This window comes from Silene latifolia, chromosome 10 (genome assembly GCF_048544455.1).
Source record: "Silene latifolia isolate original U9 population chromosome 10, ASM4854445v1, whole genome shotgun sequence".
Taxonomy (NCBI): Eukaryota; Viridiplantae; Streptophyta; class Magnoliopsida; order Caryophyllales; family Caryophyllaceae; genus Silene; species Silene latifolia.
Window position 1 is genome coordinate 83,778,985 of NC_133535.1, and position 14,818 is coordinate 83,793,802.

The window sequence follows — 14,818 nt, forward strand, 5'->3', positions numbered from 1 at the left end:
CGTGTTAACCGACTTAGTTAATTCTCACATGTTAGGATTAATCTAATGGATGTTACATTGCATGCATATAATCGACAATATATCGAGTATAGACAATTTCCCTAATCATTAGTAGAGGTCGCTATCGAGGCGGGCGGGATTAGGTGTTCGATTAAAAGAGCTTTCTAATACGTACCCTCACCCCTTACTCTAGATCTCTGTGAACATCCGTGTTCATTTCCATCCACGAGAGTCATTCTAGACATAGAATGCTAAGGGTAACGAGTTCTTGGTGTTCATGTCACTACTTTGTGTCTTGACATGGCACGAGGTACTCGAACGGTTTCCAATTTTCCACAATAAATTGGTGGCGACTCCACAAATGCAAATAAACCAAAGAGTGAAAAGTTTGCTTCGCTTTTCGCCCCCGTGGGCCCGCGTCCACAGTTTGGCGACTCCGCTTAGGATAATACACTTACGGGTAGCCAAAAGGGTGAAACTTGAACAAGGTTAGGGAATGGTTTGTACAAGACTATTGTTGGTTTTCATAACTCGGTCTTCCTAGATCGTTTCATTTGGCCTTCCTAGGCCCAACCCAACCCATTCGACCAATCGTCCCGTCTAAACGGTCCTAATTCTTATTTGGGCCTAAGGATGAATAGCGATTGACGTCACCCATACCATGGAACTTACTCTTGTTTGTATCAAGGACTTTCACTACTTAAGGAAATGGACTAGGAATCGGCCTTACTCTTGTTTGGTACGAGCCTCTCCATAGACCTCGGGTTTGATTGTTCGGTATGGCAACCCACCCTTTAAACCAATACCCTTATAAATGCACTCAGCATCCCGTTATAATGCTTGTATAATGTTTGTACCATATGTGATCACCATTTCTAAACAAAACCATGACGATTTTTGTAAAATCAAAATCCTTTTTTAAATGTAAAGATTTCGAACTGAGGACTAATATTAGCGCAAAACCAGTTGAAACTCTGTCCAATTGTCGAGTCAAAATTCGGGCCTTAAAACCCATTTCAAAACCTCACTTCGAGTCCACTCCTACAACTACACTAGAGTTGACTAGGACCAACATTTTCAAACTTAGTCATTTCCTCAAAACTCACTTGACACAAGTGGCACACTCCCACTTCACAAGTCAAAACATTTCTTTTCAAGTAAGTGTGCTAGAATGGCCGATCGTGTTTTGATTCGTCGTCGATCTCTTATCCAGTTTCCAAGATGCCTGAAACAAGCGACGTGAACTTCAACCAACTCCAGAATAGTAATGATCAAATTCTAGCCGCGCTATCTCGTCTCCAAGTCACTCAAGACCAAGTATACGATCGCCTTGACACAATCGAAGGCCGAATATATGTCGTGGAAACGAGGATGCCTCCTTGAGAAAGTGAAGTGTCTGATGAATTTGTGAATAACTTCAGAGACAAAAACCCTCCCATAAGTATGACTACAGCTGAGAAACGACTCCAATACTTGGAGGAACAATTGATGTATCTCAAAGGGGATGACATTTATTGGGAAAATAATCGCAAGTATGAAGCCTTAAGTTCCAAGTTGCCAACCAACTTCAACATGACATATATCCCTAAATTCAAGGGGCATGAAAACCCTTTGAACCATATCCGTGCTTTCAAAGATTACATGTCTATCAAAGGCATTAAACCCGAGATGTTCTTAAGGATCTTTCCTTCATCTCTTGACACCATCCCAAAACAATGGTTCTATTCTCTAGAACATAAGAAGATCGCTACCTGGGATGATGCCGCAATTGAGTTCGCCAAACAATATGCGGATAATGCTGAAATCCAAGTCAACATGCGCACTTTAGAGGTTCTTACCCAAAATGACAAAGAAGGTTTCACCGACTTTCTAAGTAGGTGGAGGAAGACTAGTACTCAACTTGTTGAACGTCCAGACGAACCTACCCTCGTGGAGAAATTCGTGGACAACCTAAAGCCCATCTATGCAAATCATTTGAGGTACCAAAACATTAAGACCTTCAAAGACTTAACCGTACTAGGAACAAGGATCGAAGAGGACATCCGTAAAGGGCTCTTGTCCAAAACGGTAGGTCGCGGATATCAAGGCTCAACAAGTCGTTCTTACGGCTCTACTAGCAAAACCGATGAAATTAACCTTCTCGAGCCATCTAAGAAGAGTACCCCACCAAGGAAATTCACAAATCTTGGGGACACGTATTCCAACGCTCTAAAAAGGTTGATGAAACTGGGTAAACTTCAACCCATAGGCCCTACACCCGAACCGGAAAAGAAATCCAAGTTCTGGGATGAGAATTCGTACTGCGAATACCATAGAGGCAAGGGACATGATACAGAGAAATGCTACAAACTGAAAAATGTACTTCAAGATATGATTGAAGACGGTCGCCTACCAATACCGCCTGGAGGTAAGCCTAACAACACTCAAAATCCTCTTGGAATTCTAGTGATTACAAGTGAAGAATCTACCATAGATTGTTCACACCTCATTTCTCCAGTCGAAGATGAAATTCATGCAATAGAGAATGAAGGGAACTACTCTACCATTTCTCCAACCATCACCGATTTCATTGCATGGGCAAAAAGTGTGAATAGGCAAGTCATGGAACTAGAGAGTGTAGTGGCAACCCTACGTGATCCCAACGCCGCACCTAAAGAACGTACACCACTGGTCTTCTCTCAAAACACTACAATGCAAGAAGTAGTAGCCATGGTCGATGAACTAGTCAACCAAATTATCCAATTAGAGGCTGAAATCATGAGAATGAGGGAACTTGCTGCCATCAATGGGATATGGGCCGATGATGATGAAGATGAGTATCTCACTGAACACTACCTAGTCAAAATCAGTGAGCAAATAGTCCAAAATTGTGAAAATCAAGATGAAGACCAACTTACTCGTACGGGATGCCCATAACAAAACACTTCTCAAAACGACCCCATGACAAACGGTCCAACCAATGTGGTCACACCAAATGATAATGAAGATGGCTCTACTGACCATTTGCTAAAGCAACTACAGAAGACAAAGGCTGATCTTTCAGTCTGGCAACTAGTGGCAAGATCATTCCCAGATCGCCAAGCTTTACTACAAGCCTTGGCCAAACTAAATGTGGCACATAACTCCACACCCGACGACGTGGTCAACTTGGTCTTCCAAGAATCACCAAAGCTGAGTAATCATATTACTTTCTCGAATGAAGATTTGCCACCCTTTGGTGCTAGTTATAACTTGGCTCTTTATATCACTGTCATTTGCCTAAAGAAGAATGTGCCAATGACTTTGGTAGATGATGGCTCCGCAGTCAATGTCATACCCCTGAAAACAGCATATAAATTGGCCATGAAAGAGTCGGATTGGACCCCGACCAACCAAGGTGTTCGCGCATATGATGGTACACGACGAAAGGTAGGAGGACTTGTTAACCTAACCATAGCCACAGGGCTAATTGAGCGAAAGGTTAACTTCCAAATAGTGGACATTGAGGCATCCTTTAACATACTTCTGGGAAGACCCTGGATTCACGCTTCCAAAGCAGTAACATCCACCCTCCACCAGAAAATCAAAATCCCATTAAATGGTAAGGTGGTGACGATCACTTCGTCACCCATCAAGGCAATAATCGAAAAGAAGTCAAGTAATCAAGTCCTTACGGATCCAGTACATGAACTTGGGGGCTTCCATAGCATATGCGTCATAGAAAGCGAGTTGGCACCTTTGTACTTCAATCCCTACTCTAATTTAGTGGTCAACCACATACTCAAATTTCAGGGATACTTCCTGGGAATGCCTTTGAATCCTATCCGAAGGAACACCTTTGCACCCTACAAAGAGGGTAACCGACAAAGAATACCCCTTGGACTAGGATACAAACCCACTAAAGAGGAAGTTCTCGAGATGCTAGCTCAGGTTCAAAACCGTAAGAACGTGGGAATCCAAATGCGACCCTACCTCCCTACCCTAAACAGATACTTCGTTAGGGAAGGAAGTCAAGATATCTGTCACGGATTTCCCGAGCCTTGGCACTATCTCGAAAGGAAGCTAGCCGGAATCGAGATCTTTCACAATTGCTACTTCATTCCTCCAGAAACGGTTCCTACCGTCAAGACTCATCAAGCACCTTGCTTAGACGAACAAGATGTTAGTCTACTATTTGCAGAAGATCGATTTATTAGAGCCGCGCAGGATGAGATCATTACCATGATACTTCAAGACGATCACTTCAACCCTACCGCGTTAATCACAGAAACCAACACCAATCAGCAGAAAGGATGGAGAAAGTCGATCAAGTGGACAAACAATCAAGGAAGACTCTTCAAGCTCACCACTGGAAAAGGAGAGATGTTCAAAGGAGAACCAGAAGACGATGAATTCGAGTCATAGTCAGAGTCGGAGTCAGAGTCGGAGTCTAGAGAAGCTCCTAGAGAGTCTCCTCCTGTCGTCATTCCCACTCCCATTGTTTCTCCTAGATTAGTGTCAAGTAGTAACAGTAGTTTGGGAAATGTCCCAAAGGCTGTCCCTTTACCGCCACTGACTACAGATTAGATGGCTTCTTTGTTTCAACTTTTCTCAAATTTTAATATGAATAAATCAGGTTCTTCTTACTCTTCGTGTTATCTTGAATTCAATTCTGTTTACGATTATACTGAGGATGACCCAGACCCAGACTCGATCGAAATACCTCCCTACATAGCCAAAGAATACTACAAGAGGGGGAAGGGGGACCAATAATAGAAAACACTGAACCCATCAACGTAGGAACTGAACTAGAACCCCAAGAATTTAGGATAAGGACGACCTTGAGCCCTACCGAAAGGGCCAATTTCATAGACCTCCTACACGAGTTCAAAGATGTTTTTGCTTGGTCCTACAAAGACATGTCAGGGATCGACAGGGACATCGCAGAGCATAAAATCCTAATCAAACCAGGTTTCAAACCCGTGAAACAGAAGCTTCGTCGAATGAGGACAGAATGGGCTCTCAAGATCAAAGAAGAAGTCGATAAATAATTCAAAGCCGGGTTCATCAAAGTTTCCGAGTACTCAGACTGGGTGGCTAACATAGTACCCGTACCCAAAAAGGATGGGAGAATCCGTGTTTGTGTTGACTTTAGCAAAGCAAGTCCCAAGGATGACTTTTGTAATAACCCGGATTATTAAACAAAGGAAAAACTTATATAAAGAGAATATCATAGTACAATACTGATAAAAGGGTCAAGGTGGCGGAAACACCTGACCAATCCGGTTCGTTACTAAATCCAAAACATCTAATACATTGTTCAAAGGTTCTTAAAACTTAAAAACAAACTCCTAATTTATTATTAAGCTCGCTTCGCACATTCCCCAAGCAAGCATCAACCAAACAGCAACAAACTGAACAACCTGAAAAGGGGGGGTCGACAATCAGTCGGGAGTAACTAGATGCTCTCCCAGTCATGTTTACAACAATTGAATATAATCAACAATCATTTACAATTGAAAAGCATAAACAGTAAACATGTGAGATCATCCATACTCATGAAAACCAAATACAGCTTACCATGCCTTATCAACCTTAGACGAATGCAATCATGCAAACCGAGGCCATATACAACCACTGGACCATGAACACTTACAAGACTAGTAGTGACAAACGACCCACAACAACTTAAGGCACAAAGCTAGCATTAAAGCATATCAAACACGGTAACACACAATCCACAGCAACAGAAGGCACAAAGCTAGCAATCAAGCGTAGCAAATAGAGCGAACGCCCGTTAGAGCGTATCACCACTGCCTCTAACTTATCAGAGCGTATCACCACTGCCTCTGACTGACGGAGCGTATCACCACTGCCTCCATCGGTGTGGAGCGTATCACCACTGCCTCCACGGTACTATGTATAGCGTATCACCACTACCTATATGCCTAAGACCTGGCCAGACCTCTCGATGCAATAACAGTACATCGAACGACACTCGAGACCCAGAACGTATAACTGACGAATCTGGCCACTCCCGAACATAGACCAAAATAAATCCCGCATCAACGGGTGGCGTTAGTTCATTCCGATAGTATATAACTGATACTACTGTCATCTATTCAAACCAGCCAACAAACAATTGCACAGTATAACTGACTGAACTAACATGCGTGAACAACATCATGACTCAACCCATAGGATAGTATAACTGACCATCCTACTTATCATATGAACAAGAGTAACCAAAGATATATGCAAACACAAGGACCTAACACGTTGAACACAATACAACATATGAAACAAGTATAAGCAACCAATGTTATAGTAACTCCAGCTATAACTTTAACATTTAACCATGCAATGTTATAATAACCCTAACCATAACATAAACTCTGGATTCGAGGTTTTAGTAACCTCTACTATAACTTCAACACATATAACTTGAAGTTATACTTACCTCAACTATAACCTTGGCACGTAACTAAAAGTTATACTAGTTCCAACTATAACCTTGAGCCATAAATCTCAGGGTTACGTTAGTTTCAGCTATAACCTTAACTCGTATCCAATGTTATAGTAGATTCAGCTATAACCTGGATTCATATTTCCAAGGTTATATCTGTTTCAGCCATAACTAGAGTAACTACCCAAAGTTGTATTAACTTTATCTATAACACTTGAATCATCATCAAGGTTATACTAGCTTTAGCTATTACTTTAGAGAGAACTCTTGGCCGCCCATCATGCCGCCATTAGGGTTCATTCGCAAACCCTAATTACGCTCATGACACCCATAATTTAATGCATAAGCAACATATGATATATAATTAATGCACAAAACATATACAAACATGCGAAACATATTTAATCATGATAACAAATAATCAAACATGTACCAATTTACACAAATCAATAATTAAATCATGTAAATTACATCAATTGGCATAAACACAATTAAAATAAAACACCTAGTTACCTTATTAAGCAAATAAACCCTAAAGATCATCTTCAACGATATAAACGTCTTCTCCAGGTGCAGTCTCCACGCCTTTATCAAATCATTCACGTGCCAAAGATAACGAATCAAATAAATATACTAACTATATATATATATAAACTATAAAAACTATAAAACTACGCGAAAACATAAAACTTACGAAGAGGATAGATAAATCCAAGAAGTAGGATCGATCTAAGCACGAAAGATGATGAAGGAAGGAGGACGAGGAAGAACGGCATAAAACCCTAGGCAAGGGGCGCGCGGCACAAGGGAGGAAGAGAGGAGGAGAGAATTTAGGTTTAGGGTTTTGTGAGAAAAGTGATGTGACCATAATTAGAGCATATTTAGTCCCCGAATTAGCCTTGTTCCCATGCTTTTTAGTGCATATTTGGGTCATTTATTGTCTTTAGTTCTTTGTTTTGCATATTATTTGAGGTTTTGTGCCCTTGGTAGGAAAGGAGTGCAAACCTAGCATTTTTATGGCAAAATGAGGCTATGATTGAATTCAATGACAAAGCATCAAGGAGAGACAAGATTAGAAGGCCTTTGTACATATTATAGTAGATGGGCAATGATGAGAAAAGATCCTTGCATCCCCGGGGAAATCCTCAAGGATTTTATGAAGAAAAAGGAAGAAAAGAAGAAGGAACAATACTGCCTGACAATCCGTGCGGATTGCCTTGAATTTGTCCGTCCACGAAGCCACAATCCGAGCGGCTTCTCTAGAAGACGCCCGGGCAAAAGCTCCCAAATCCGCCCGTCTTCACCCCCTGGACGCCCGGGCAGAGACCGCCAAATCCGCCCGTCCCGTGCTAAAGACGCCCGGATTCCCAGACAGTCCCATTTCGTCTTCTTCAAGCTTCAAGGAAGGATGCACATCTTTTTCTAGAGACCGGAGTCTCCCTAGAGACCGGAGTCTTCCAAAAGAGACCGCCGTTTCCTCAACAAGGGACTTAATCGTCATTTAAGCCCTTAGTTAACCTTAATTCATACACCTAATCCCCAGTATAAATATCTCATTAGTCTAATTAGAAGAGTATATTCTTCTTAGCAATCTTTAGTGTAGTTAATATCAATCAAATCTCTCTTTAATCTTGTAATCAACATTTAATCAAGTTTTAATACAAGTTTTATTTCCTTAATCTCTCTCTTGTTCATCCTTTATTTTGGGTAATTGAAGATTATTTGGGTTATTATTGGGAGATTGACAACCTCTCAATCAAGCATTCAAGTACTTCTTTTATTCTTTGCTTTATTATTGGAATCATTAGTAGGTATAATTCTCTTATTCCCTCTTTAATTATTGTTAATTATCTTCATTTATTCATCATGTTTCACTTTGTTGGTATGATTGACAACCTTGCTAGCATGTTCAACATGATAATGAGTGAGTAGTTTCCTTAGCTAGGGTTAATGGGTGATTAGGGGAAACCAACATGGGGGATGATTCATGCTTAAATTAATATGCTTTCATAGTTTATTTGTTTGCTTGTTGTGATCTCAACTTATGCACATGTTATGTTTGATGAAATGTGAGCCTATGAATCCTTGCATTTTTTACCCATCACCTATCTTTTCAATTAGACTTGTAAGACATAAACCAACTCGAGTCTCATTAGACCATGCATATTGTTGAGTAGGGAAGATTAAGTCGACTTGTAGGTGTTGTACAATCTAATCGATTCGGCTCCGGGACCCAAACTTTCCTAGGATTGTAAGATATAAACCAACTCGATCCATCACAACAATAATTGCTTGCTTATAACTTGATAATATGTTTGTATGATCAATTCCCATGAATCCCCTATGACCCCATGACACCCTAGTGCCTTTTATCAATTGTTTACATCCCTTTTTCATCTTGCTTGTTTACTTTCATTGCTTTTTAGTTTAGTGATCTTCTACATCAAACCCCAATTGTGACACCCCTTAGTCACCACTAGTTACAATAGAAATCTCATCTCAATTCCCGTCCCTTGGGATCCGACCTTTACTTGCCTCTTTACTAATTGTAGAGTTGTTTGTGAAGTTATAAATTGTGTTTTGGTCTAGGTGCTCCTAACGACAAGTAACCGAAAAATATAGTCCGACCAAAAATGGCACCGTTGCCGGGGACGGTGTTAACTTGATTTAGATTTTGTTATATTGTTATTAGTTGTGTCTTTCTTTGCCTTGGGGAAGTAAAACTTCTCAAGGTTTGTTCTAATTGTTTTCGAGTTGTTTGATATTTTGCATGTCTAGAAGGTCACAAGGTGACTTGTTACCCTTTGATCACGAAATTAAAAGGACTTTGACTACCAATAGGAGACTTGCTAGGAGAACTTTGAGAGGTATTGGTGAGGTTGTAGATATTCAACCAAATACTATTGAGTTCATCAACCCTTTTGCAAGAGAAGGTGAGGAGAACCCAACACAAAATCAACCCACAATGCCTAAGTTTTCATCACATTCCATACCCACCGAGGAGAACCTACCCAATGGTACTCCCACACCACAAAATCTAACCGGAAATTTTATTGCCAAATCCGCATTTATCCAATTAGTCGAAAGAAGCCAATTTGGGGGGATGCCTAGTGAAGACCCTCATTCTCATATGGAGACTTTTTGTGACTATTGTGATGCGATTTCTCAAACCGGTGTAACTCAAGACCAAATTCGATGGGTCTTATTTCCTTTTTCTCTAATCGGCACCGCAAAACAATGGTTGAAAGGCCTTGATAAGGCTACTCTCGGAATTGATTCTTGGAAAAAGTTGGCTCTAGCTTTCTACAAAAAGTTCTATCCACCGGAAAAGACTAGCATGCTAAGAGCTCAAATCACGGGCTTTAAGCAAAGGGATGAAGAATCTTTGTATGAAGCTTGGGAGCGATTCAAGGGAATTTGTCGCTCATGTCCTCGCCATGGACTTAGCGAGTGGTTCTTGGTACAACAATTTTGGAATGGTCTCTATGAAGATTCAAGGAACATTCTCAACATGGGATCAAATGGAATGTTCACCGAAGTTGATGACAATCAAACTTGGAACAAAAATGAGGAAATGGCGGTCCATAACTCACAATATAGTAGACCTCGCAAGGCTACTAGAGGAGGAAAGCATAAAGTGGACTCCATTACTCAATTGGGTGCTCAACTTAGCGCTCACATTGATACCATCAATTTGAAGTTTTAAAAAGCTATGGCTAGACTTGAAGAAGCCTAAAAATCACCAAAGCAACATGTTAATGCCATGACGGCATCTTCATCAATCCCAAGTGGGATATGTGAGAGTTGTGGAACTTTGGGACATGACCAAGGTGAATGTAGGAGAACAAATGAACAAGTGAATGCTTTCCAAGTATACAAGAGTGGTACCCCTTATTCAAACTATTACAATGAAAACATCAAATTCCATCCAAATCTCTCATACAAAAGCCAAAATGTTCAAAACCCTCAACCAACATACACCCCACCTCCCATGAGAAACCAAAATCAAAGACCCTTTTACAACCAAAACCAAGGTTACCAAAATCAAACTCCATACAATCAACAAAATGACCAAGTTTTGATGTTCAAAAAGCGGTCCTCCAAATGCAAAAGAATCAACAAGAGTTTTTCACTCAAATGCAAAAGGATAGTCAAGCAAAGGAAATCACCATCAACAACATCCTAGCTCACACCAAAATGTTGGAAACCCAATTGACTCAACTAGCATCTTCAAGCTCACAAAGACAAAAGGGGCAATTACCACCTCAAAGTAATCCCCCAAGACACGAAACGGTTAGTGCCATTCACTTGAGGAGTGGTACAAGGTATGAAGCACCGAAGAAGCAAGTTGAGGATGAAGTTGTGGAAGCTAGTGACAAAAAAGAAATTGTGCAAAACTCCAAGGATGGAGAACCATCAAAAGAAGAAATTTCAAAGAAAAATGAAGACAAGGTCAAGGAGAAGGAGCCCATTATGATTAGACTTCCTTTTCCGAGTCGTCAAGCCAAGCCCAAATTTGATGACCAACTTGGAAAATTTATGGAAATTGTGAAGAATTTGGAAGTCTCAATTCCTTTCACGGAATTAATCAATCATGTGCCGGCCTATGCAAAATACATGAAAGACATCCTCACAAAGAAGAAGTCGATCCGGAAGCTTGAGACTATCGCCTTCACTAAGGTGAGTAGTGCAATCCTTCAAGGGAGTTCACCTCCAAAACTCAAAGATCCGGGAAGCTTCTCAATACCGTGTACCATTGGCGACACCACGATCAACAAAGCCTTATGTGATCTAGGGGCTAGTGTGAGTGTTATGCCGTACTCGGTGAGTAAAAGGTTAGAGATGGGAGAGCTTAAATGCACCAATATCACACTCCAAATGGCCGATAGATCGACGAAGACACCATTAGGGATATGGGAAGATGTTCCCGTCAGAGTTGGGAAATTTTTCATCCCGGTGGACTTTGTCATTGTTGACATGGAAGAAGACTCCAACATTACAATCATTCTAGGAAGACCTTTCTTACACACCGCGGGTGCGGTGATTGATGTGAAGCATGGAGAGCTCACTCTAGAAGTGGGAGATGAGAGCATAACTTTCAATCTTGACAAGACCATGAGAGCTCCCCGTTTGCATGAACCATGTTTTATGGTTGATCATTATAGCCGGAAGGATGATAGGAAGAAGTCGGAATTCTAATGGAAGAAGAAAATTGAAGATGCTCCATTCAAAGAGCAAGTGAATTGTAACATAGAGAGCTTGAAAAGCTCACCAAAGTCAAGCAATGAAGTGGATGGCCTCATTGGCCAAGACAAGAAAGTAGGGGAGTTGTCTCTATCAACTCAAGAGATCTTTGGTGATCAAGTAGATGAAGTTTGTGGTCTTCGGGACGATGAGTTTGAAGGGATTTTCAATCCCTATATTGGTAATGCTATCGATCAAGACTGACAACAAGGACAAAGGTCTATAGAAGACCTTTATCATGATAATGAACAAGCTTTTGATTACTTCTTCAAGGTGTTGAGCAACATCAACAACACCTTGGACATGCCCCCACGACATCTCACTAAGGATGAGAGTTTGGTGGAGTCCTCCCTAAACCACCATTTATAAATATTTCTAACCCCCTAACTCGCATTTTAATTCTTACATTGCATTTTTGTCATTATTGGATTTTTATGTTTTGATCAAGATAATTATCATTTTTGAGAGAAGTGAGGGAGGGACTAATGATTCAATAAATGTGTAGTGCTTTAGCTTAGTGTGGGGATAGCAATTGCCTAGGCTATTCATGCCTTAGTAGTGCTCCTACTGTAAGACCCCCATACTCCAAGTGCCTTACCAGGACCACTCAGGTATAAGGATGCCACCATCTCGGTTACCCGAGGCATGATAATCATAAGACAATAAAGAAACGTACTTTAAAAGTAAATATAGTTTAAGGGATTACATGATCAAAACCAAAACTGATAAACTGAAATACAACATTCTCAGACGGTCTACTGCTAAAACTATCAAACTACTAGACATCGTCTGACACAGCGGAAGACTTCTAACTGCAACGTGATGACTCATCCCAGCTATCCCGTACGCATCATATCATACCTGCTCAATAACTGCTCACCACCCCCGAATGGATCACCACAGTTTTTAAAACATTTAAACGGGGTCAGTACTAATCACACAATTTATATAAACCAACAATAAGATAAACAGACAGCTTAACTGTCACACACACACAACCACACCAATTCCAACAATCTCAATCACCGACTGTCCACTGGACCAGCCCTGCCAGTGGGGGACCGCAACTATACCCACCAAATCCCCGCTCCACATAGTGAGCGATAACCCTGTCCATTAATGTGCACATCCCTTCTGTGGCGGGTTCCACAGAAGGCGAAACTAGGGCGTGAAGCCACTCCCGCAAGTGACCCCACTCAGCCGAGGCCACGCCTCGCGAACCATAGACAATAATCACAAACACAATCACAACCGTCACAATTCAATTACTATATCAAACAATCAATCTCAACACATCAACAATCATCCTATTATGGGACTAATACTGAGTAGGAAAACCTACCTGGAAAGCACACAATCAGACGGTCTCTACTGCTGAATCAAAAAGCTTCCTCTATGAACTCTCCTCCTATCATACAACATATAAATGCTACCCAATCACATACTATACAAAAACCCCCAAATCCCTATATTAGGGTTTAACCAAATTAAAGGAAAGACAACAAAAAGGGTACATAGATCTTACCCTTGACGCAAGGAACTCAACGGTATGAACAACGATAAGAACTGACCCTCCAAACTCCGGAAATTGCTAACAATGCGATTAAGATGGTGAACTTGTTTGCTTTCTCTCTTAAACAGTAATTTAGGTTTTGCAAAAGTGATTTAGAAACAATGACGGAAGGTTTTATAACCTAATCGCATAATTAACAAAACCCGAGAAAACTCCCCCGTAAAACCGGCTACTCGATCGAGTACCCAAGATACTCGATCGAGTATCCCAGCTACTCGATCGAGTACCCAACAGGTCAGAAACTTTTCTAAAACGCAACTTACCCTTACTCGACAGAGTAAGGCCTACTCGATAGAGTACCCTAAGACTCATAAATACGGAGTATTACACCTACAATGAAGAACACGGGATTTGAAGAATGGAAAATGACAAGGGATATGCAAGTACACGGATGGAACTGAATCCGGGTAAAACAGGGAGAATCTGAGCGTCCTCATGGGAATTCGCCCGTCTTCAGGCAACTCGTGCATCTTTGTCAAAACCCGCCCGTCCATCTGAGCTGAAAATTTGAAATTTTGGTACTGTTGAAGAATCCGAGCGTCCTGGTAGAGAAGACGCTCGTCTTCAGAAATCCGCCCGTCTTGGAAAGAAAGACGCCCGTCTTTTTGCCTGTGAAAAGCAAGAACTCTCACTGTCTGAGAATTCGCCCGTCTTCAGCAGAAGACGCCCGTCCCGCAGTCGATGAATCCGAGCGTCTTTGCTGAAAGACGCCCGTCTTTAGGCGAGAAATCCTGAACCAAAAGAGACAAAATCCGAGCGTCCCGAAGGAAAGACGCCCGTCTTCCCCTGCATTTCAAAAATTTTTGGGTAGTTTAAATACCCCATCCCACATTCATTTCTTCATTCCTTCATTCAAAACACTACCCATAAACCCCAAAACTCAAAATCCTCATCCTCTCCATCACCAAAACAAGATTTCCTTAACCACATTCAACAAAATCAAATCAAAACTTCCTTCTAACAACAATTAATCACTCCTCTTCCAACAAAAATCAAACCAAGCACCAAAATCTTCAACCTTTGAGTCGATTTTTGAAATTATAAAGGCAAAGCCTTTCATCTTAAAATCGATTTGGGTATACTTGGAAATTGAAGATTTTCACCCTTTTCTTGGTTAAATCATCAATGGCAAGGACAAAAGGAGCAACAAAGGCACATAAGGCAAAGGCACTCTCAACAAGACAAAAGAGTCTTCAAGCAAAGAAAGCCTCATTGGCTATGGTGGTAGCTAGTTCAAACTTGGAAGTGCAACAACAACAACCTCCCTTGGAAGCAACAACATCAACAACTCCGGAAATTTCTCAATTATCAAACTATCCGGAGGTAATTTTCATTTCTAACTCCCATAGGGATACATTTGCCAAGTATGCTAGAAAACCCTTTCTATCCACCAAATTCATATGTAAAGATGCCTTGAACAAGTTGGGTGTCCTTGAACAAACAAAAGCCTTCTTTGAAGCCATGGGGTTGGGAAAATTGTTTGCTACAAGAGAATTAACATACCCCTCCCGTACCTTAGAATTCTTGAGTTCTTTGAAAGTTACTAAGGTAGAGACTAGAGAAAACATCGAGTTCCG

At 41.1% G+C, this 14,818-nt stretch overlaps 1 non-coding gene across 1 annotated transcript; it reads right to left on the reverse strand.

Moving 5' to 3' along the window:
* Nucleotides 1–9,761: 9,761 nt before the first annotated feature.
* Nucleotides 9,762–9,868, reverse strand: LOC141610195 (small nucleolar RNA R71). The gene has a single exon (XR_012528089.1). It is a non-coding gene; the product is annotated as a small nucleolar RNA R71 (small nucleolar RNA).
* Between the last annotated feature and the right edge of the window lie 4,950 nt (nucleotides 9,869–14,818).